The sequence below is a fragment of the Xiphophorus maculatus genome, chromosome 10 (genome assembly GCF_002775205.1).
Source record: "Xiphophorus maculatus strain JP 163 A chromosome 10, X_maculatus-5.0-male, whole genome shotgun sequence".
NCBI classification, from domain to species: Eukaryota; Metazoa; Chordata; class Actinopteri; order Cyprinodontiformes; family Poeciliidae; genus Xiphophorus; species Xiphophorus maculatus.
Window position 1 is genome coordinate 394,373 of NC_036452.1, and position 9,177 is coordinate 403,549.

The window sequence follows — 9,177 nt, forward strand, 5'->3', positions numbered from 1 at the left end:
ACAGCAGTACCCTTCCTTAAAAAATAGTAAAATACATTCCTTTTTTCTGCATTGAGAGGTTTAAATGTGTACCCAGTTAAAACTACAAGATATTAACTTTAAGAAAAGTTGCATGAACCTATACTCCAATTGTCTTACAACCATTAGCTCACATTTTAATTTAAGGGGCCATGTACAAATATATGTGGAACATAACCTCCTATCACCTGGTATCCACATGAGGTCATTTTACTGCCACATGCTAGTTGTAGACCAGAAAACATTACAGGGGACAGTCCAAATGGATGATTACAGAACCCAAAGTTCCCATGGAAGCATCTGATCCAAACGGTATTCTGGTAAAAAAAAAAAAAAAGAAAGTAGTGGCACAGGGTTAGCGTGCCACTACTTGCATAATTACCTAACCCTGGAACAAGACACCTCACAAAGACATCAAGCTGAAATAACTGACCATCTCACAGCCCCGTATTGTCCATATATATATATATATATATATATATATAAATATATATATATAAAACTCCAAGATGGGTGTAATTGACCTTATGAGTTGCTACCAAAGAAGTGGCAAAAAATGGAAATTGAGAGTAGTAATTAAGGATCTTGCTATAGCCAATAGCTGGCTGTTGTACTGCAAAGAGCAATGTGTGACACACAAAGAAGAGCATCATGCTTTTCTGCATGGAAGCCACCAAAATGGTCTTGGTTTAGCTTGCTAACTGACTTTTCAGAGTGGGTTTTGAGCCAGAGATTTTACTGCAATGGAAAAAGCGCACACTCAAGGCATTGCTCCATGTCTCAGTCCATGAAAGGGCTCATAACCATATGCCAAAGGCAGCAAACTTGAAGAATGCAATGTGGTGCCGAGTAAAAGCACATCAGAAAAAATTTGAGTGCTGTTTTTATTGCAAGGTGCTCTGCTTACAGGCAGATTGCAATTGTTAAAAAGCTGTTTACACATAAGTGTAAGCATGATCCCATAAGGGGAAAATCGTTTGAAGTAGATTAAACTAAACTAAATGCTTGAAATTAACTGTTTAGAACAGCAACAATGCAATTTAATTTGAGGGATTTTACTTTTTAGGGAGATGTGTCCCGTACTCATTAGCAGTACTTTGAATGGGCCACATTATGGAAACAGTCACAACTACTGTGTAGCATTTTGTTTTGGCACTCAGAAATGATGCTAAAGAAAGAGTTTTGGATTTCATCAATAAATTGTTCATGTTTTTACATTTAAAATGAATGTTCTCATATGTGGACATAATTTGTTTCAGCAACTAAATCATGTAAAAAGAATTTTATATTTGGGCTGATTGGGACCTAATGATTGCAAAAATCAAAGAGGATTTAATAATAGATGCCATGCAAGAGCTCAGGTTTTAGGAGGTTAAAGCTGTTTAGCAGACCTTTAAGCTGAAGATTTCTTAACATTCATTCCTTTTGCAGTTAGAAGCAGTGGAGTTGTAGAATTGAAGAAAGAATACCAGTTGGTGTGTATGTTGCTGTGTGTGTGAGAGGCTATTCCTCATAGAAGACTGGACTGCATTTAAGACTCCTGAGTCCTAGAGTCACCTTTCCCACGTGCTGTTCCTATAGGCGGAACCTGGGAAGGCTGATACGTACCGGCCCCCTGGTTTCAAAAACACGCTATCCGTTAACACCGCAAGGTGGAACTAGCATGCCCAGGAAGCAGAAGAGTTCTCCGTTGATTCTCTGGTCTGATCTGCGTTGAATGCTGGCAGTCTGCAAATACACTGACTCACCTTAGATATCCTGTGCAGAGTGAATTGCACACCAGTAGATCTCCACCAGGTTGTTGCAGGCCCCCATGCTGTAGTGCCCCAAGAAGGAAAAGCAAAATCAGCCATAGCAAGGTCTCACTAATCAGCCATCATCCCAAGGAAGGACAACCTGGTTAAGCCACAGCAAGCTGCTGCCTTCCAGGTCTCCACACACTTCATGGGATTCAAACCATCATCCCTGAAATAAGAGCAAAGAGCGATTCTAGTGCCATCATACACCGCAAGACCTCTAGAAAGCTCAGTATATATGGTCCAAAAATGCATGACCACATTAACAAAGTGATGAAACTTACCCAAAGCTCCCAGCAGGAAAGTTTTCTATGATCAAGCAGGCAGCAGTTCAACAATTCACACCTGATTCTGACTCATGGTGCCGATTTTCTAGATGTTTAAAAGCTCATTCTAATTCATCTAGTTAAACAGAGGAGCTCATGCTGATCGCAACAGTATATGGTTTCTTAGAGTCTGCAGCACAAACAGAAAAACTAGAAGCTACAATCTGAAACCTCACCATGCAATGCATTCTGGGAAATGCATTTTAAAGTCCATTTCTGACTTCTGAATGGCGTTAGCAAACATTTCTGGCACCTAGCAGAAGCTCAGAGATGAGATTTGAATCTGAGCTGTGGCTTATGTCTTAAAAACAGAGTTTGAAGACAAATCAAATCAAATAAAACATGGTTAAAAGAGTAGACGCTTAAAAACAAAGTCCAGTCTTTAGAGCAGCAACTCCTTCATCCAACAGAGGCTCAGAGATTGCATTTTAAAAGTGCGATTTAGTTACACAACAAAGCTCAAAATAAATAAAAATGAAATAAAATAAAATCTGGTGAAGCTGAAGTAAGAGGCTACTGTGGTTAGGGTTAAATCCCAGCTTGATAGGACTTTTCTAGCCATACTGACTAGGCAGATAATTGAATGGGAGTCTTTGGTAGCTATATGACAGGAGTAGGCTCGGACCACCAAACGTGGTTGGCACCTGCAGAGGGTTGGAGAGAGCATACACACCAAGTTTGGTGAAAACAACTTCGAATTTTGGAGTTGTTTTAAGTGAGCAATTCTTCAAATGAATGGAGGTCAATGGCAGCTATGTTAAAGGAATGAGCCACATCCACCAAACTTGGAGGGTATGTGAGGCCCCTTCCACATATTCTCTGTGCCAAGATTGTCTCCCCTACCACTTTTAGTTTATTTTGTTTGCTCAAATGTGCAAGTGGGTTTCATCCTATATCCTCCACTAGATGGCAGCATAGGACTGTCATTGAAAATGGAGCTCTGTAAACAAGCCCAACCCAGATCAAAACCTAATCAAATGAAACAAACTGACAAATATTCATAATTTTTAAAAAACACACATTTATTTTATAACAAATTACAAATTTGATTATATCACAACACTGCATGAAATCAAGAAAACAAGATATTAATGTATATATGTTTTATCGTGTTATTGGAATACACTGTAAGGCCAATCAAGGCCCATCTAGTTGTAGAAATATTTTTCTTTTTTGTATTCATGTATTTGTTTATATTTTCAAAGTGCATCATGTTGTTTTATGGTGCTATGCATGGGGCGACCAGCAGGGGGAGTGCCACTCTGAACCCTCAAACCCTTTCACTCACCCCTCCGCCCTCTCTCTCCTCCAGGATGCGCCTGGCATGCGGTTGAGCAACAGATGAACTAAAACTGTTCTGACCAAGGGGAGTAAAATAAGGATTTATTTGTAAAATGTCTTTATTGTTCCAGATGTAATAGCTGTGGGGAAAGAAATTACACTTGCAAATCAATGATCAAGAAAGAAGCATCTGTTTATGAAAACTGGATTATTTTGAGGGCATTTTATTAACATTATAATTGCAAAATGAAATAAAATTAAGGCCTGCTAATTTAGAAAAACACAGTTTGAAAAACACCCTAACCCTAAGAAGTGGGGGTGAAGATGGTGAGGATAAAGCAGAGGAGCCAGGTGGTTAAATGGTAATGATGATTTAATGATGAAAAAAGGACAAAAATCCAGGCAGCACAGAAGACAAAAAGCTAGGAGCTAGTCTCTGGTAGCAACTGGTAAACAGTAATACAGAGATGAGACAACTAGACAGTTTAGACAAGGACCTGAACAGAGAACAAGAAACACAGCTGGGATCAATCAAGGGTCGACAGAACAACAGAGAAACTCAACTGACACAGAATCCTAAATAAACACGCAGAAAAACTCAAATCCTTACAGTTTGATATGAAGTTTTAGAGTGAAAATGAATTGTTTTAACCAATTTCTTTTAAATGTGTTATTTAAGGTGTCAAGGTCTAAAAAGCTGAGTCCACCTTTTTCGTAAGAATACATAACTAGTGATTTTTTAAATATATTTTTGTTTTTCCAAATGATATTAAATAGCATCTTGTCAATATCTTTGGAGACCTTTGTGTTCAATCCAGAGATAAAGCAGCATAAGACGTGAAAGTCGCTCCGCATGGTTAACAGAATTTGAACTCTCAACCTTAAATCTATCTGCTGCCACTGGTTCAGGTTTTTTCTGGGTTTTGTCAATAATGGAACTAAAGTTAAGTATATCTGGAATCTGTTTTTTATAAGTCCTAATAGATTCTTTTACAGGTATGCTACAAATAGCAGAAATGTAACAATATTTAAGAGCAAGTAGTTCACATTTTTTATATTTAGGAAAAGTCCAGATGCAGCAGGGAAAATGTTAATCACATGAACCAATAAAGGTATCTGAGAAGAGCTTTTTTAGAAATAACGTATCATCAGTCAACTGGCTGATGATAATTTCTCTATTGAATCGTTTCTTTATCTCTCATGGCTCCCAGTGAAAGAGGCGCGCTCACTCTGTTCTGTATCCAAGTAGATTATCAAACTATGTGAATATTAGTGATGTTACGTGATGTGCCGAGGCTTCGAGGCGTGTGTCGAGTAATGGAGGGGGCGTTTCCGTAAAGCGCGTATGGAAGCTTGCTTCATTTAGGGGAGGAGCCAAAAACGATGACGTCCGAAGCCTCGCTGCCCGGCTGTACCACGTGACTGCTTCGGGAGGTGGCTCAGAGTTTGGCGCGGGGTTTGACAGCTTTAGAAACCCCACAGGCTCCATTCAGCCCTAACAAGGTAAGGTGAACTGAATATTTGCAGATGCATTAGGTTTGCTTATGAGGAACTGTATTTTTCACTGTTTCTTATTTTCTGTAAAGGTGAGGTGTTTATTGTGCTCCAAGGAGTTGGGGTACAATAATAACACCTCATCCATAGTGTCAAAAAAGAGAAATCGTTTGAAACCAAAAACTGTGGAGAAATTGTTGTTTCTTAATAAAAATGCATGAAATCATCCAAGTTACACAAGCATTAGCCTATTCACTACCCCTCCCTAGTTCCACAAGCACTTTCACTGTCCTCTGCCTGATTAAGCCCAGGCCATTTTTCTAGAGTCACAGAAAAACTTTATTACACAACATGCCATATCACATGACACTACTATTTTGGGAATAATTACACACAGAGGATACATTCAAACAATATTTTATTATACACATATGTGTATACATAATTTATGTAGACAAATGATTTCGTCCTACACCTTTTGTGAAGTTATTCCCAAGAGCCATAATAGACAAAAATTCAATGCATCACACGTGTTAAGATACAGCTGGCTGTGATTATACACCTGGCCAGTAGGTGGTTTCGTGTGCACATGAAGCCTCAAGAAATGAACCCTTTCTCGAACCAGTTGGCTCAAGTGGTTCAATGCCTCATGAGGCTTCATCTCACCATCACTAAGAAATAGCCTGATGAAGACAAAAGAAATGTCGAAACGTCGCGAAGTGTTGCTAAATGAGGAAGAAAGAAGACAGATATAATTCCAATTAGTTGAATGTAAGAGAAAGAATATAGGGGGTGCCTAAACAAAGTAGAGGTTTTTTTTAAGTTCATGTAAAACACGCAACTGAAAACAGCGGTGATGGCCAATGCATTTCCAGCCTTCCACCTGGAAGGTTGGCCATTCTCCACCTATGAGCCTCTGCTGCACCACACCTGAATAGAATAATTAGGTGATTAAGGCTCTGGAGAACAGATCTACACAAGCAGGAGGTAATTAAGCAATTTCATTCCAGTGTTTTGTACCTGTGGCACATCTAAAAACTGCAGAACACCAGCCCTTGAGGACTGGAGTTTGACACTTGTGTTGTAGATTTTCTGCTTAAACAGTCCTGGTATAATTATCAGGTTCCTGAACCTGGTGTCAGACCATAGTGATATTTTAACTGGGGGGAATTATTGTTACTCTTATCTAGCTTAATGGTGGGTTTTAAATGTTACAATTATTTTGACTTGTGTCCTCATATTTATAACTCCAGCTGGCAGCCATTTTTATTGGCAGATTGCTTTTCAAATTTTTTAAATATAGACACAAAAGTAGATCCACAATCAGATTCAGGTTTAATAAATCTCATTTTCAGTAATAAGTCATTATATTTACATATCCTCCTCCCTGTATTTTGACCTTTTGATGATAAGTATATGTTTTGTATATTCATGAAGGCAGACAGTGTCATGTTGTGAGGTTGGAGTGTGGACCCAAATGCAGCAGGCAAGAGACGTCAGGTGATGTTGAACATTTAATGCAAAAATCAAAAACAAAAAAATTACAGAAAGGTGAAAATCCAGAGGTACACAAAAAAAATCAATAACAAATCCAGAACTGAAGATACGAGGGGATACAGGAGGCATGGTGGGGTAATGAAACGGACTGGTGACTAGTGACAAACAATGAGGAGCTTAAATACTGTGAGTTACAGAGTGGGGACAATGGACCTGGCCTGATGGGTTAACTGGTTGCAGGTGAGACAAATACATGAGGGGAAACTAACAGAACTAAACAGGAACAAGGCTGATCCAATGAGAACTAAAATAACCTAAAGGTCTAAACAGAGACATAAACTGAAATAGACCTAAATAGCCTCAGACATAGAAGAATAACAAAATAAGAACTAGAGGACACCACAAGGGGGCTGAAATAAAGAAACTCATGAATGATCTAACAAAAATTAGTAACAACAAATAATCAAGAGTAAAACAAAAAGTGAGCTAAAACATAATAAATAAGATGAACAGCAATAACAGAATAACAAAACTAAACCCAAATATCCAGAATAAAGACAGATGTTCCCATTTTCTTAACACAATCCTGTTTGTAAAGCAAGTTTGCATCTGATTGAGGAGCAGCAAATCTTTTAATCTTTTAAAGTTTGAGCAACTAGAGGTTACATGAAAAAAACTTTTTAAATAAGCGCCTAACATGTGGATAAAGGTTTCACCAGAAACCCACAGTCAGAAAACTTGAATCTTTTTTTTTTTATCATTTCTGCTCTTTGTGTTAGATTGCTGTGTTTTATGGCCGCTGGTCTCCTGCACCCACACACACACACACACACACACACACACACACACACACAGTTAGTGAAAGGCGAAATTGAGATGATTTCATCTAGAGCCAGAGAGTAAGGAATAATAAAAAGCGAAAGGATGGGAGCCATGTCGTCTCTGAGTCTCTGCCTGTCGTGTTGTGATGATGAAAACTGCTGCAGTCAGCATCGTTCCCTCCAGCTGATTGGTTAAAGTGTTTCCTGAAATACCATTATGCTGCTTTTCCTCTCCTGTTTCTTTCCTGACATGTCTGTCGTCTGTTCCTCACATCCAGCAGCGGCTCAGCTGTGGAAACTCTGGGATGGATCTTATCGCTTTCTGACAGGAACCGAACTGATGACTCAGGACTTGGATCAGGATCAAAAACTGCTCAGCTTGACTGCAGTAATGCCACCACATTTAATCTAAGCTTCTATAAATGGTGACGGACATCAGGACCAAACGACCATCTGAAAGAATCAAAATGAAACAGATGAGAAACATAACATGGGCTTTACAAACAGCCCAGGCAGAAGGTTTGCAGGGTCAAACCATCAAACCATCGCCATGGTAGTTTAGTCCAGTTTACAACTCAGTTCAATAAAAAAATTCTGGCAAGCCTTTATTATTTAAGATTTGAGCAACATATGTGGCAGTGGTGGATCAACTTTAAACAGCTGTTGATGTTTAGTTTTGGATATTGATGAGCTTATTGGTTCAGATACCTGAATGTTAGGATAGAGGAGGTGTTGTTGGGCCCAAAGGGTCTCTGATGGCTCTATTGTGAGCCGGTCTGGTGAGTTACATTCATTACTGAATATTTCTCACCATTAGCCGCTGTTTTCCCTGTGATGGAAATCAAACTCAGGAAGTGACTGTCGGTGGAACCAAGAGCTTTTTGACAACAGATTCATCTCCATCTGCAGCAGGAAGGTTCTGATCTTAGACTTAGACTTAGACTGACTTTATTATCGTTTTGCATGCACAGGGTGAATACAGAACGAAATTTCGTTGCATACGGCTCAGGACAATGTTTTGAGGTTCCAATGTTGTGAGGTTACTCCAGAATAAAATAAAATACAGTATAAAATATGAATATAAATATGAATATAAAATATAAAGTGCAGGACTGACAGTAAAATAGAAGTTATTTAGCTCTGTACATGTGTAAGGTATGAAGTGGAGACCAGATTTTAAGTGCAGTCCAGTTAAGAGTTCAGCAGTCTGATGGCAAGTGGGAAAAAGCTGTTTCAGAACCTGGTGGACCTGCACCGGATGCTGCAGAACCTCTTTCCAGAGGGCAGCAGGGTGAACAGTCCATGGTGGGGGTGTGAGGGGTCACTGATGATGTTTCGGCCTCAGGACACGCAGCGCTGGGATGAAATGTCCTGAATGGAGGGAAGGGGGGCCCCGATGATCCTCTCTGCTGTCCGCACCACTCTCCTCACGTTCTTCCAGTCGGAGGCGCTGCAGCCTCCACACCACACAGAGAGGCAGCTGGTCAGAATGCTCTCTATGGTGCTTCTGTAGAACGTCTTGAGGATGGGCGGGGACAGGTGTGCTCTTCTCATCCTCCACAGTAAATACAAGCGTTTCTGTGCCCTCTTGACCAGAGACGTGGTGTTCCCAGTCCAGGTGAGGTCGTTAGTGATGTGCAGCCCCAGGAATTTGGTGCTGCTGACCACCTCCACAGCCGAGCTGTTGATGAGCAGTGGAGCGTGGCTGGGCCGGTTCTTCCTGAAGTCGACGATCATCTCCTTCGTCTTGTCAACGTTCAGGATCAGGCTGTTGTCTCTGCACCAGTCCACCAGCTGCTCCACCTCCTCTCTGTAGTCCAGGTCGTTGTCGTCTCTGATGAGGCCCACCACCGTTGTGTCGTCCGCGAACTTCACGATGTGATTGGTGGCGAACCTGGGGGCGCAGTCGTGTGTCATCAGAATGAACAGCAGAGGGCTCAGGAC